General features: G+C 38.5%; 1 protein-coding gene across 5 annotated transcripts in view; it reads right to left on the bottom strand.

Moving 5' to 3' along the window:
* SNTG1 (syntrophin gamma 1) overlaps window positions 1-16,146 on the bottom strand; it is a 331,430-nt gene that overhangs the window by 313,922 nt on the left and 1,362 nt on the right. The gene's annotated exons all lie outside the window — the stretch shown is intronic.

Genomic DNA, 16,146 nt, shown 5'->3' with positions numbered 1-16,146 from the left:
ATATTTGAGGATCTGAGTAACCCTAGGAACAACTTCTCCCAAAAAATGCAAGAGCAATACATAAACTATAATTTGTCTAAAGATCCTTGTAATACGTTAAATATTATTGGGAGGGGTGGGGAGGGAAGTAAAACTCAAAAGTGGAAAAATCTGTATTTCCAATCAGTAACCAAAATTATTTCACTATATTACCCCTTGATACTGCCACAGGAATGCGAGAGTACACAGTAACTCTTCTTCCTGCGAGAGAGACGTGTTTACTATTCTCTCAATGACTGGAAATCTGGCATGGGAGACAGAGAGATGTCAAGAGGAAATAAAAAGTTAAAATAGTAATAAATATTTAAACATAAATAGGAGTTCTGGAAGTTTATCCCTGTGCATTTGAATCAGGTTTTAGGGCTTTCAAGTTTACAGCTTCTAAACTCTAAACTGCTTTAATCTGTGAGCCCAGAATTACATGGCAGAAGCTTTTTAGTGTCTCATCCATTCAGTTACTTTGCAAAGTGCCTACTGCTACAGATCACAGCTTCTCTTAGACCATTTTTTGAACACTAAAGTAAATTTCACAGTTCCCCAGACATAAATTTAAAAGTACTCAAGACAAATTAATGGAAGCCTGTGTCTCATAACCACAACCATGTTAATAAACTGTACTCCCCAGTCGTATCATAATTACCAATTTGGCCACAATAATCTTTAACTAGGACTCACAATACATTTTCCATAAATACACAATTGTTCTACTCTATGAAATACAACATAGTATGTAAAACATCCAGAGAGCAACAGAAAACCAAAGGACATGTTGGCATAGTTATCATTATTTTTCAATTTGATTGCCTAAGAAATTGAAGTTGTTTGTGTTACCATGCTGCATGTATATGTTCACACAAGGGTGAACAGGTGAGAAATACCTGCATTTCTGAACATCAGCAAAAGCCTTTATGACTTTGCAGTCTTCCCCTTACTCAGTTTCAGCAAAACAGGTTCGTAAAAATTTTGTGCAAACACACAGTTGTATAAAACAGTTTCCATTATTAATCCTACTGGCAATTAACACACCCACCAGGGATCTGAGCTTTTATGCTTGATAGATAACCTACCATCTCAAAATGAAGTAAAGACAAATGAAAGCACTGCTTGCAGAATTTCCAACTACTGTGGAGGAGTCAAGGTCCTAGAGGGGTGGGACCAGAAAGCTATTTACACAAATGCAATACATGCAAGACCACAGGGGATTATCCCATTTAAAGAGAAAACATTTCACAATCCCCAATGTTATGCCAAAATACTGTACTGAAACAATAACTTCTTATTAAGCAAACATGGCTCTAATAGTGAGGCCGTCTGAGTATCAACTACAGTTGTTGCCTTATGATAACAAGACAACTGTGGAAGAGAAAGGCAATGGCACTAGAAATCTTTGCTAATGAGCACATATTGTGTGCTAGGATAGCAAAATGTAAGTTGTAAGTGGTTTAATGTCTCACATCAGCAACTAATATACCTGCTTGCAGATTCACCCTATAGACTAAGTCAATGAGAAGGTGCCATGGGACAGGCATGATCATGATGGATGGTTCTTCTCTCTCTTTTGTAAAGGGATGACTCTTTTACACTGTTACTACTATGCTATTTACACAGAAGTTGACATTAATTCTACATGCAGATGCCTAATACATTACAGGCCTTGCCCAAAGATGAACATTTAGTAAAGATGGTTAAGTCACAGAATCACAGAACTGTTTGGGTTGGAAAAGACCTTAAGATCATCTAGTTCCAACCCTTCTGCCATGGGCAGGGATACCTCACACTGAACCATGTCACCCAAGGCTCTGTCCAACCTGGCCTTGAACACTGCCAGGAATGAAGCACTTACCACTTCTTTGGGCAACCTGTGCCAAACCTTACTACCCTCACAGTAAAGAACTTCTTCCTTACATCTAATCTGAACTTCCCCTGTTTAAGTTTGATCCTATTACCCATTGTCCTATCACTTACAAAACTTAACTTTTTTTTCTTAAATTTCAATAACAAAAAATATTACACACAGATAAGTTTTGAGCAAAAATCCACTAAATTATAGATAAGACAATTTGAAAAAAAAAACAACCAACCAAACAAACAAACCCCACCAAAAAACCCTCCTAACAGACCAGTGTAGCTATCAGTTGTTCACACAGCTTCTGATCAGCCCACAAACCCCATAGCTCAGGTTGTCTTCAGTCAAAATGTGTTCACTATTCCTTTGCCATATGCTCATTTGCTATGTTATTTCTGGACTACAAACTCTGAGGAAGAGAGTATGCAGTATAACAAAAATATGTGTTTTCAAAAGAAGGAGGCAGGTCAGCTTTGCAGCCTTACAGCTTTGTCCACTTTAGTGCTCACTCCCCAAAGCAGCATTTTATGAGCACAACAGGGACTCAGGCAGGAGCCAGTGCAGCACACACTGGATCCACGTCTTCTTTTAGGGTCTCCCCACACTTCACATCTCACAATCTGGATTTAAGAGCAACACTTCTCTCGGATAATTCACTGTTTTTTTTTTTTTAATTCACTGTACATTCAAATTGATAAGTGTAATTTCACTTGATCAAGCTGTTTGTTCTTACATCATTTTTCTGTACTTTTTAAACTAAACTCTGGACACTTTGAAAGTTCTGTTGCTGAGCAAACGTAAAACAGTTTAAGTCCAAGGCATCCAACAACCATTGCCACGACTGCCTTCAAATGCTGAAGACTCATCCATAAACAAAACAGGGAAGCTTTATGAAGCTGAAAGTAAATTTCCAGGTAATCTGCCCTTGTCTGTTATGTACTGCCTTAAGGCAGATGTCTAAGAAGATTCACATCAAGCATCTGCAATTTCACTGAAGGTATGTATATTAAATAGTTTTAAATTAACCAGCCAAGAATAGTTATTGAAATAAGAAATACTGTTTTCATGCTGTGTGCCAGGATATATACAAAAGAGCATGCATTAAGTAGATTCAATTATTGGATTAGCAGGACAAAAATGGGAGCAAAAAGAGGCAAAAATTCAGTTATTCAAGAATGAGGCATTAAGATCTCACTGAATTACATAAAACTATTCATACAAAACTATTCAAAATGAGCCACTGAAAAAACTTCTCGTTTAGGTTTGAAATCAGTTCCAGATGGAAACCATCTGCAAGCATCCTAGTAGAAGATGCTAACTGAACATTATAAAAGCAGATTTTCAAGCAAAGCATTTTTACTTTCATATGAGACAAGAAAAAAATACGTATTATGGAAATTTCCAGGGACAGAACAGCAATTCAGACAGTGGTGGACAGGTGGTAAGAACAAAAACCTCAACAAGATGCTAAATACAGCGCCTAATGCTTGGCTTTACTAAGCAAACCCTTAAAAACAAAGAGAAAGCTTCAGTTTGATGTGAGGGAGGAAGAACCAGCAGAGGCTGGTAAAGAGAAGATTTTAACAGGCTAGAAAAATGATCCTCACATAGTTCTGAATAGATTTGAGGAGAGTGCATAGCATGAGAAAGATTATCTGAAAGAGGTCAATCCCTGTACAAGCACAGGCCATCACGTACTTTAGCACAGAATCATAGAATGATAGAATAGTTTGGATTGGAAGGGTCCTTCAAAGGTCATCTAGTCCAACCCCCCTGTAATGAGCAGGGACATCTTCAAATAGATGAGGTTGCCCAGAACCACATCCAGCCTGGCCCTGAATGTCTCCAGGGGTAGCGCATTTACCACCTCTTTGGGTAACCTTTGACAGTAATTTGCCACCCTCATCGTAAACATTTTTTTCTTCACATCCAGCCTGAATCTCCCCTCTTTTAGTTTAAAACCATTGCCCCTTGTCCTATCACAACTGGCCCTGATAAAAATTTCTCCCCATCTTTCTTATAGGCCCCTCTTAAGAATGGGAAGGCTGCAATACTGTCTCCCCAGAGTCTTCTCCAGGCTGAACCGCTCCAACTCTCTCAGCCTTTCCTCACAGGAGAGGTGCTCCTCTGATCATATCTGCAGCCCTCCTCTGGACTCTCTCCAACATACCTTTCCTGTACCCAGGACTCCTTAGCTGGATGCAGTACTGCAGGTGGGGAGTATGTAGGTGTAAAAGATGCCTCAAGAACATCTAGCTACGTAATGTGGTCACTGCCACAATCAAAGATGGTTTTATTACAGATTTTCAATTTACAGGGCTATAAGGATAATAAGCACTTAGTATATCTTATTTAATATAGACATTTATCTATTACAAACACACAATATACGTGTATGTTAGAAACATACACTGTCAAGAAACATACACTGTAAAAGATAAAACAGAAATAATGTAGGGGAAAATCATAAATGTGAAGCTCTAGCTAGAGACCATCCTCAAAAATGTTAAAATGAGCTGCTCTCAGATTACCAATTTTATCATCTCTTCGGGGAAAAGTTGTCAGAAAAGCAAAAATTAAGCCTTATGGCAATTTAAGAGAAATATATTCTCTGTGCATATGTGTCAGTAACCAGAAATAGAAACAGATATTATACCTGAAGTTTTACAGATGAAATGACAGCAGTCTTTGTAACTCAAGTCACTTTTACCTTTATCGTGATCGCACCTTGTACCTCAGAGTAAGGTGCTATCTGTGCTCACTGCTATACACATGAACAACAAAGAAACATTCTCCACTTACCACTTCTTGCTTGAATTATGTAATTTTACATCACGGTATCATGCCATTATAGGATTGTTATGCTGAAAAATTTCACAGGTTTCCATCAAGTCACTGAACTATGAATCCAATAGTAAGCACAACTAATTGCACACTCTCCTGCAAGCTTTGTGGGGCACCTAAAGGTGACATAAGCAACTACCTACAGCAGGTTCACTGTCCAGTCTTTGTAAATAAAAAGGGTGCCACTATAAAAATCTCCAATATATCTCTTCTATCTTCTTTTAACAGAAGCACTCCAACAAGGCCCCAGATACCAGGTAGCTACTCAGATGGAAGGGACCGTCATGTAAATCATTTCGCACTTTCAGAAGCTGCCTTACATACTTCAGTAAACCAAAGAAATGAAAACTGAGCTTGTAGTAGAAGTACGTCCTCTCTGTTCCTGAGGAAGGCAGAGCTGATTCAGTCGCACATCTTGCTTGTCATGGTTGTACAAAACACCTGCACTCTTGTTCCAAGCAAATGCATGCAGGCTGCTAGGGAAAGCAACAGTATGATTGCCGTGAGGATTATCCCAAGAACCACTTATCTATACAGAGAACAACAGTTTCTCCCTCCCAGCAGCTACACATCTGAGGAGTCTTCTGATTATGAGTAGCATTATCCTTCAGTTTAGATATCTGTTGCATGTAACACATCAAGTTAAGCATCACTGGAGATTTGACTTGCAGATTCTAGAGGGACCCTCATCCTAAATCAGAGGCTGAATAGACAGGTGTTACTGGTATATATAGAGAGAGCATCTCACATGTGCACTCACTATGCTGAACTTGTTTGCATAGTCAAAAACTCAAAAGGTCAAACTCTGTCCCTAATCTGCATCCCAAATGTTCCCCAGTACTATGAAAACAATTGGTGTGTATAAGAGACTGTAATTTTTATGTCTAGCGTTACTCTGTGGTACTTTAAAGCATGTTTTCATGCTGTTTCTCATAATTTCTAAATACAAGAGTATATCTCAGATGGAGGGTGTTAAAAAAATCTTTCAAATAAAGATGGTATTTCCGTAATTATACCTTCGTTTTAAGCTAACAAAAAGCTTTGACAAACAAACAGATGGGTGTTTTGGCTAAAACCATAGGTTTTGAAAACAGAACAGGACAGTTTATACACTCATAAATATAGGTTACTACTACAGATGTATATTTTTAAAAATAAAGGACTAGCTTTTGCTGCAGTAGCATCTCCAGCTATTTATTTACATGCCATAAACCTGCAGAAAGAGACATTTAGCTGTAATTGCAAAACTTGAAAGTACTATGTGTTTTTTGTGAGCTTTTATGCAGAGGTTTTTCCAGCACCATAAACGCACTAGAAATTCTATATGTAAGATGATCTAAAATACTTCTTGCCATCCAGAAAACACAACTCTGTTGTAAGTTAATCTTGTGTATCACTTCGTAACTACAGTAATATTGGCACCTGATCCATAAAAGCAGCCTCTTTTTCGTCTACTTTCTCTGAAGCAGAATTAGTATTTAGAAAACTCATAATCTCAATTTTACACTTTTACAGTTGCCTTTAGAGGTGGTTACAGCCATTTGTTCCAGCTTTACCTGCTGGAAAGGAAGGTGCCCAGACAATTTTCCTAAGGAAATTAGAGTTGTGAAATGAGGTCCATAACTCCTCTTAGTCTCCGCAGACTTCTGAGCACTGTGGAGTCTATTGTAAGGACACGTGTATGTGTATGAATTCCAGTTTATGGCAGCATTTATCTTGAGCCAGAGATACATGTACATACATGTAAGGCAGAGAAAAAAAGAAGAGAAATCCTGATGATGCCGCTTTTGCATCTTGCCTAACATGGGACAACCTGAGGACCTCACTAATTTCCATTTTGCTTCTTGTGCACTAAGAGGACAATCTCAGCTAGCCTGAAGAACCAGAGCATCTCAACTACATCCCCAAATGGACCCGCAGAAGTGAGTGGTCTGTCTAAGGATGCACAGGAGGTCCTGCTTTAAATGTAGGGAACTTACAGGACTTTTGGGGAACAGTGACACAGATGTAGTCTTTCCCAGATATTTCTCATATGGACAGCAAACATACTTCTGGCAGAACTCTTCTACATGAGCAGCAGGTCTTTATTTCAAGGACATAATTCTGAATATTATTGAACAACTGCATTCTTGGGAAGCACCACTTTCTCTTCAAGAACACAGACAGCAGTTCTCTCACCAAACATCTTGCTTTTATTGTTACAGTTCTCTCTCTGCTTTGTCTAGAAATGAAACTATTCACCTTTTCCTCTTTTCAAGGGTCATACACATCTTCTTTCTATCGCAACATAAAGAATGCAAAAGCAAACCCAGTGTATTTTTCTTCCTTCTTTCATACAGTGTATTTAGATGTTTATGATCCCAGTTACTGCTGATCTCAGATTTACAGTCCTGCTGTCATCAAAGAACTATATAGAAGGCATACTGCTGTATACACATAGTGGTCAGTACTATCATGCAGTAGGTACCGGGGAAAGCATTATGTCACTTCATATTCCTGAGAGTAAAAAGTAGCAAAAAAATATCCAGAGGCAAAACAGCAGAATTCCCTATATGTATCCTTAAACACCCACTATCATTCTCTCTAATGAACAACTGTATATGAATGAACCTCTTATCTGCATCTTACAACACTTACAACTTAAAATATGGCATTTTAACGGCTTGTCGTTCTATCTGCTGAGTGGTCTTTGCTAACGCTCTTCGTAACACATTGTAAGCCATTAAAAGCTTCTGCTCTACTTGGTAAACATTTCACCGACATTAGGAAAGTTTTATTTAAATTCATTCTCTTTAGAAAAAAGTAGGGAAAAAATGTTTATAGGTTTCTTTATGGGCTCAGTGTTCAGATTCAGAGAATAACTCCTGGCTCCACCGCAGTACGCATAGTTAGGGTGATAAATTCCCATTAAAGGTAGGGTCTCTCCCTGCATAAAAAAATTAAAATTTCCAAGGTCATTAGCTGCAACAAATCTTCTCCTAAGGAAGTACATACGGATATGTTCACCTCCATATGCAGGTTCCTGTGATCTTCTGTAACAACAAGTTATTGTAGCTCGTCCCTTCAGTACTAGAAAGCACCCTCTAAGTCTCAGAATACTTCTCAAATAAGCACTTCAGATCAGGTGTTAACCTTTCCCTAAGGCTGCTCAGTAGACAACATATTTGATTCTTCTCCGACACACTTTTTTAGTATAGACAGGCATCGTGTTTCTCTATAACGTTTAAGAATATAAATATCTCCTGAAACTAAACACATAATAAAACCATCAGAAGGCATGCATTCCTGTTTGAATCTACAGTGGAAAACACTACGGCAAGAAAAGTTCGTTAGAAAATAATATAATGTGGTGAAGCAGGTGCCATATTATGAGGACTGCCTCCTGCAAAAGTGTTGGTCTGTATCAACTAGAGAAAAACTCTTCCCCTAAAACACTACATCATGCAACCCTAAATCCCACTGGGTGTCAGGAGCTTAGCAGAAAGCTGTACCAGCCTGTAAATTCCTTAAATCCACTCTTCTAGATGTAAAAGCTTCACAGGAGCTTGTCCAGATCACTCAACTGGATTCAGCACCTACACAAGAAGTCTGTCTTGAAAATACTGGTTTCACAAGGCTGAAATAAAGAGCTAACAAAAATGCCACAAGAGTCTTTCTCCACTGCTGCAATACTGACATCTTATACTCTCTTCCACACATTTCAGATATAAAGTCTGGAGGCCTGAGGCAGCAGAGATTCAGGTCCATTGCCCAATGACCTCAGAACTGGACTGGCTCCCCCTATACTGGCCATTCAGCCACACTGGACAGAACTCTCTTTTCTCTCCATTTTAACAAAGTATTTATTCAAGGATCAGATTCTTTGATATTTAAAACATTTCATGAGTTTTACCATCATCTCCAAATGTGCTGCTCTTGTCTAACAAGAATCTGAGGGATCCTTCACTCTCTAAACAACAGACTTCTTCCTTAAACAGCGATACAACTAATGCATGTGTTTGTTAGTATCTTTCCCGCTCTGCAGAATTTCCCATCTTACTTTTGATAAAAACCAGTAGTCATACAGGAATTATTTTATCATGAACTTTGACATATTATCAGGGTTTTTAAAGATAATATTCAATACTGCAAAAACACAACAGTGCGAATCTCATGAAGATCAACAAGGCCAAGTGCAAAGTCCTGCACCTGGGTCAGGGCAACCCCAAATACAAGCACAGGCCGGGCAGAGACTGGATTGAGAGCAGCCTTGAGGAGAAGGACCTAGGGGTGCTGGCAGATGAAAAGCTCAACATGAACCCAGCATTGTGTGCTTGCAGCCCAGAAAGCCAACACGATGCTGGGCTGCATCTAGAGGAGCATGGCTCAGAATCACAAAGGATGTGATTCTGCCACCCTGTTTTTGTGAGACCCCAGCTGGAGTACTGTGTTCAGTTCAGGGCTGGAGCACCTCTCCTATGAAGCTAGGCTGAGAGAGTTTGGCTTGTTCAGCCTGGAGAGAAGTCTCCAGAGAGACCTTACAGCAGCCTTCCAGTACCTGAAAGGGGGTCTAGAAAAAATACAAGGCCATGTAGGGATAGGACAAGGGGGAATGGCTTTAAATTTAATGAGGGAGAATTAGATTAGATATTAGAAAGAAATGCTTCATGATGAGGGTGGTAAGACACTGGCGCACAGGTCGCCCAGGGAAGTTGCAGATGCCCCATCCCTGTAAGTGTTCAAGGCCAGGTTAGACGGCGCTTTGAGCAGCCTGGGCTAGTAGAAGGTGTCCCTGCCCGTAGCAGAGGGATTGGAACTAAATGATCTTTAAGGTCTCTTCCAACCCAAACCATTCTATGGTTCTCTGATTCCATGACAGAGTGACTGATTGGATCAAACAGGCTTTCTACTCTTCCCCAAATGTGGCAAAATAACGTCTACAGAGTAACAGCCTCTACCCTAAATCTATTTTGCCATATGTTAAAACAATATCCTAAATCCCTTATTTCCTTGCAGAAAACAATAAAATTGTATCATGACAAATTCCTACTTTTAGGCAAAAATGAGCTGATGCCTTTCAGGCAAAAATCAGCTGATGCCTGAAAATACACTTAAAAATAGTGAGACTTATGTTGGTAAATACTGAAAAAAATGGGTGTGTATACAACGTACGAACTTAACAGGAAGGGTTCAGTTAATTTTAGTAGATGCTGGATGACGCTCTTGTAATTTGCTGAAAGGCAAGGTCTTCAAGTATTTTTTTCCATTTCTCAAAATGCTTTTTTCACAAAAAAGGATGTCTTTGCTATAGTTAGACAACTGTAGCTAATACATAATCGCAAAGAGTTAACTATAAAAGTAAAAATCAAGCCTGATTTCAAAGAGGAAAAGTAATGGACTCAGTCCTGTAAACTGTAAAAAGATTAACAGTGTATATTAAAGAGTGTATAAAGATTAACAGATGTTGTACATAGACACACAGAAGCAGAACAAAAAAAAATAGAGTCTCAGGCTTGAGAAAACAATTGAATGCAAAATATATTACATGAGAAAAATAATGCTTGCAATTAATGTCGAGATTTTCATTTCAGGAAGAAATATTGTAATATCATTAAGAGGTTAAAAAGAGGCAGTAAGAGGTATATTGAAGGGATATGTTGTGCAGGAGCAAAGTGATAAATAGCAATATCAAATCACTGTTAACACTGGATTTATCAATCAAAGCATGCAGTGAATACTCATACAGTCCATCTCCCATAGACAGGAAGCTTTAGGGGTGTTTTAAACTAACAAGAAAACTTTGCAAACTTAAACAGCATACAGAACATGGATAATAACAACATAAAACATAGCAACATAAAAGTATGTGTAACTACTGATCGGTAAGATCAGCTGCCCCTTAGTAGGTTACATAGGCTATATAATGTAGTGAAGAGGATAGATGCTGTATAAAACAGATTAATACACTGAAATGTAAGCGATTTTAATTAAGACATCCCAAGAAAATAGTCCAGGCAACCTCATAGCTGCACAGACAGTAACCTGTGGAAAGAGGCATATGATGAATTGTTACTACAGATACTTAAGAATTAACTAGCTGAAAGACTAATGACATGATGTAGAAAGAAATTCTCTATTTGTGTATTCAATTATCCAGGAGGTCCTTTCTAATCTCAGTGAGCAAAGTAAAAATGAGAGGTGATAATCATCAGATGCTATCATGATTTCTATATACTTTGCCTGGAAACATCTAGCACAGTTACAGTAGGCTTCCTCCAGTAAAATTCCTTCATGAATGTCACTGTTTTTGACAGAGAAGTTGCTTCAGCTGGAAAAGCAAGAGAGTAGCTATTTTTGCACTTACATTAATAGAGTTGCTTAGTTTGCGTACAGGGAGCCCTGCCACTAACTGCCCCCCTGGCAGTAGCCAATCATGCTCCATTCATCACACGTTAACCACTCCAGCTCCTTGCAATTGCAGCCCCAATTTGCTTAAGCCTAATGCCAATTTTGAAAAGACTACTTTTTATTATATATTACATTCTGTGTTCATAAAGTTGCTTCATATAAAAGCAAACCACATAACCCACAGAATGAGAATATAAGCACTCCAAACACTAAAACCCATAGAGACACAGATCTGGTGCTCATTTTTACTCAAAATCTGTCTTCATTGAAGGGCTCTACACATGCATCATTGTGTGTTTTGTTACATGGCGACAACTGCTCTGCATGGACTAAACCCTTATATTGCCACATAAATGTCTGCCATTTACTAACCGATTGAAACAGTTGTGTGAAGAATTGTATGTGAATTCTGCTGCATTCAGGAACATACAGCTGCGATACCAACCAGTAATGGACACAGGCAGACAGCTGTGTCTGATAAAACCTAGAGCTGCGAGGCAACTGTAGAGCCGATGATTTTCCCCTCCTTTTTCACTTGAAAAAAACCTGATTAGCATAGATTAGTTCTCAAAGGCTGCTTATAATATGTACAAAATGATAGGAGAGAGAGCAGAGAGTTCTCTTACAAGCATAATTCTAATGGCTTTACTCCTTCAGGGGTCAAAAGCAAGCCAAAGAAAATCAATGTCCATTTGTGTTGCAGAAGCTGAAACATACAGTTCATTATTCACAACTGTTAAAATAGTCAATCAAAAACTTTTGCCATATAGAGAAATTAGAACAAGCAATCTCACATAATTTTGAATGAAGATAAATTTAGAAATAGCAAAGCATTTCATAAAAAGGATTTCAGAAAGATCTCTGTAATTAGGAATAAATCTTTATAATAAGGTAAATATTAACAACTAAACTATGTATGAATATAAAATTTTGAAAGTATTTCCAAGATCATAGTGTTGTACCTGTTGATATCAGTGACATTTTTACACTAAATCTAAATTCAATAAAAATGCAAAATGATCTTTAAACCAAGAAAGAATCAGAGGGTAGGACTACTACCATTCAGCAGATTCTGGCATCTGTCAGAACAATTTCAAAGTATCCTTAGTTTTTGAAAGAAATGGGAAGAAAAATGAATGTCATAAACAGTACTCCCATTCTTACTTCTTTATGGATAGCCGCATCCCTTTAAATAAATTTAATACGATAAGTGGAGGGAAAAAGGCATGTTTGGTTTTATTCAAACAGCCTTTCCTCACAGTTAATTGTAAGTTTACTTAAATAATTTGACCAAAAGCAATATAAAATTTTCTTGAGGAGTCATTTCTCCCACCTTCAACAGGAAGCCCAGTACACTGCCCACTATTTGAAAAACTACACTGAAAATGAAAAAAAAAAAAATATAACAAACCCAGACTTTAGAATAAATCAACGAATAAACTGTTCCTCCACCAATAACATTATCTCAGGAGCTCCAAGCACCAAACAGTTCAGAAGTGCTTGATGTCATCAGCTTTAAAAGCACACCTTTGAACCAAAATGTCACCCAGCCAAGGAAGGAACACACAAATCCAACAGCAAGTAACAAATACTTCATAGGGAAAAAAGTAAAATAAAAAAATCCAACACTTTTGAGATGAGATCTAGATGATAACTATCTGCAGAATAATCAACTAAGCCAACAATCAACTGCACTCAGCATCTCTGAAGCCCTGAGTTCTTTCACAAACTCAGTATTTGTGCCAGTATTAAAGCAGTAAAACATCAGTGCCTTTACCTCAACCACATCTCACACAGGAATTTCAGTGGCTGTTGAAAAGCACCCTCCGAGCACCAATGTGGGACTTCTGCTCTGCTCCAGGGCTGTTCCACTTCAGGAACATCCACTTCCTCCTTCAGGGCAATGTGTCACAGAATCACAGAATCCTGTGTTCAGCTCCTGCCATGGGGGACCTCCTGTTTTTCACAGCAGAAGGTACAGCACAGCCTTCCACAAAACCTTATTGTTCCGTCTCTTATTGTTACAGTCATTCTGAACACCTGAGTGTCACAGCTAACCTTCTCCAGCAGTATTATTATAGATATGCAACTCTAATCTACTCTTGCTCTCACATTAGTATCACAGTGAAGAACTTTTAGGGTTTGGTCCAACACTACCCAACATAAACTGAAGAACAAATGATGGAATTAAACTCATCCCAAACACTCTCCTTGATTAGTTTCCCTTTATTCAATACTTCAATAAACTGTACAGAGCAAGTCCCCAGGAAATAACCCAGCCCTTGGCAGCTGCACCTCCAAACTCATCACATAACTGAACGTTCCACCTCGTTTGGCCAACTTGAGCTAATTACTGAAGATCAGGCTCAGAGACCCAAACAACAGTGACAGCAACATCTAAAGTGCACAATGGAAAACAACTTTGTCACCATATCACGTAGGATATGGTAAGGAGCAGACATATCATCCACTAAATCAGTCTCTTGAGATGGACAATAATTTTTCCCTTGAATAATTAAATATACATGTGAATTTCACTGGCTGTGTCTCCACTGCATTCCCTCGTGTTGATTAGAGCTGTATCTTTGAGGCATGATCTGTTTTAGTTTTGTGGGGTTTTTTAACATATACTTTCTCACCTTCCTCTGATCTGCAACAGGAGAGCAGAAAATTTAGGCTGGACACAGTGACAGTAAGGCTTTCTGACTCTTCCAGTTATGGTAGGTAAAACTCAGGGCAAACACAGAAGGTCAGCTGTGTAATCATGCCAAGCCAATGTCACAGCATACTGACAGAGGTACATCTTGATGCAGCAGACTCAAACTGGGATTCCAGCCATTCACATTCAGTCCTCTCCCTGGAAACCTGAACCAAACGCACAGCCATGAGAAAGGCCAAGAAAGACTACATATGAAATCCATTTGACATTTTTTATCATTCACTACAACTCCTTACCTTTAAACAATGCATGCAAGCAGACCTGGCAATGCCCACCAGTAAGAAATACTGACTAAATCACAGTTTTCCTAGTAGCTCAGGCACAAGGACCAGTGCTGAATTACAAGCATGAAGAAATGGTACTTATTTGAGCACTTCAGAGCGAAGAACTCAGAGCAGACTACAGCTCTTGTTTGTTTGTCTTAATATTGAATTTAAGATGAATAAATAGAAATTACACACTCAACTGAGTTTGGCTAACTATGAAAACCACGCTTAGCTGTTGATATGTTTAATTTTGCTTACAGGTCTTTCTGTCAGTTTATGAAAGTTATGCCTGACAGGCAAGCAGCATGTCTGAGCAAATGTGAAAAAAATCAGATAAGAAACAGTCTCTGAGCTTGCCCCGAAATTTCTGAATCAAGCCAACATCTTCTCTATTAAAGAGATTTGCATAGTTTTAAGACCATGCTTCATGCTATGAAGTCACATACATTGTCCTTTAGAAATCCACGTTCAAAAGATATAAGCAAACTGGGATACCGAACATTAAAGAGGATACTAGAACAGCCCTACAATGAACTTCATGATGGCCACTCCTGATTTTTTAAAATTAAGAATGACACAGATTTTAAACCAAAGAATAAATATGCAAAAAGGCTTTCTGAAAAGTACCATGTAAAAGATAAAGAAAATATGTGAAGAGAAAGAGTTTTGATTAATATCTTAGAAGTCGTCATTTTAATTATATCCCTAAAGATCTCAGTTATTACCTTTCTCTTCTCAAGTTTCTAACAGGAAAAGAAATGTTTCTTTTTTTTCTATCAGACCCTCTGAAAACTTGATTCTTCGGCCATGTAACAGAGTGAAAAGCTGGCTGTAAGTGAAAATCTAGATCACCATGTTCTTTAGTTCAGTGATGGGGACTTTCATTAGATTATCTCATAGCTATGGGATAAGATACTGCAAAAGCCAAATGATAAATCATTAAATTATGTTTTCTTCCTCTCCAGGCAAAGAGCAAGTATAGCATTAGATTAGTTTGAAGGACTAAAAAGAAAAGGAAGAAAACAGCTCTGTAGCAGGCTTCAGAAGTGACAAAGCTAATACAGTTTTTAAACCCCATTTACTTATATAATCAGGTATAAGCAGCTACTTATGGTAATTGTGGAAACCTCAAATGTAATATATAGCCTGAATGAATTCCAGATCAGTGCATGCTTCAGTGTTTTATCATCTCGCTTGCACATGCCTAATGAAAGCCTGCCACTCTGCAACCAAAGAAGGAATTACTACAGTAAAGCCACAGGCAGACTTTGCTAAAAGCTGTACTTTTTTTATATGACACACAAGCAGCTGAGTGTTTTAAGTAATGGATAAGTTTGCATCCCACTGTCTAGCAACAGTGACTCTAATTGTGCTTCGCAGCATCTTCAGAGAATCAGAAATATGAACCACAGGAACACTCTCAGTAAACTGTGCTGAAACAAATGACACTCCCCTCAGCCAGCTTACCCACAGTGATCCCCATCCACCATTACTGGAAAGGCTTACTTTATCTTTCTGCTATAAACCTGACTTAGTCACACCTACACTGTACTGACATGCCAACATCTTTTAATCTTATTATGCCAATATTGCATCTACGTAAAAATGTGTATTTGGGTGCATAAAAAGATCTCTTGCTGCTGACAAATCAAAGTGCATTAACCTGGGAAGCTCTGAGATTGTCACGCATACCCACACACCCCTTTCGTTAAAGACCTCATTGATTAGAAATTGAAATATCCAAAACTCAACAAACATTTCACGCACAGTGACAGTTCTGTAGGAGCATATGCTCCCAACACTGCAACTTACACTTTTATCACTATCAGGAAGTAATTTCCCCACGTTATTTCCCACACACACACACACCATGCCCAGTGCCCCTGCTTGAAACGACCACATTTGCTGGAAAGCCTATGTTCACGTTCATGTCCACTAGTCGACTGAGCTCCTAGTGTAATGTCAGAGCTTAGCTATAGGTCTCTGTAAATGCTCTTATTCTGTGCTGCTTTCATGTTAGAACACAACATACATCAAGGTCACTG

This window comes from Lathamus discolor, chromosome 2 (genome assembly GCF_037157495.1).
Source record: "Lathamus discolor isolate bLatDis1 chromosome 2, bLatDis1.hap1, whole genome shotgun sequence".
In the NCBI taxonomy this organism is placed as follows: Eukaryota; Metazoa; Chordata; class Aves; order Psittaciformes; family Psittacidae; genus Lathamus; species Lathamus discolor.
Note: the sequence above shows the minus strand (reverse complement) of the source record. Positions and strands in the feature narration are given on the sequence as shown.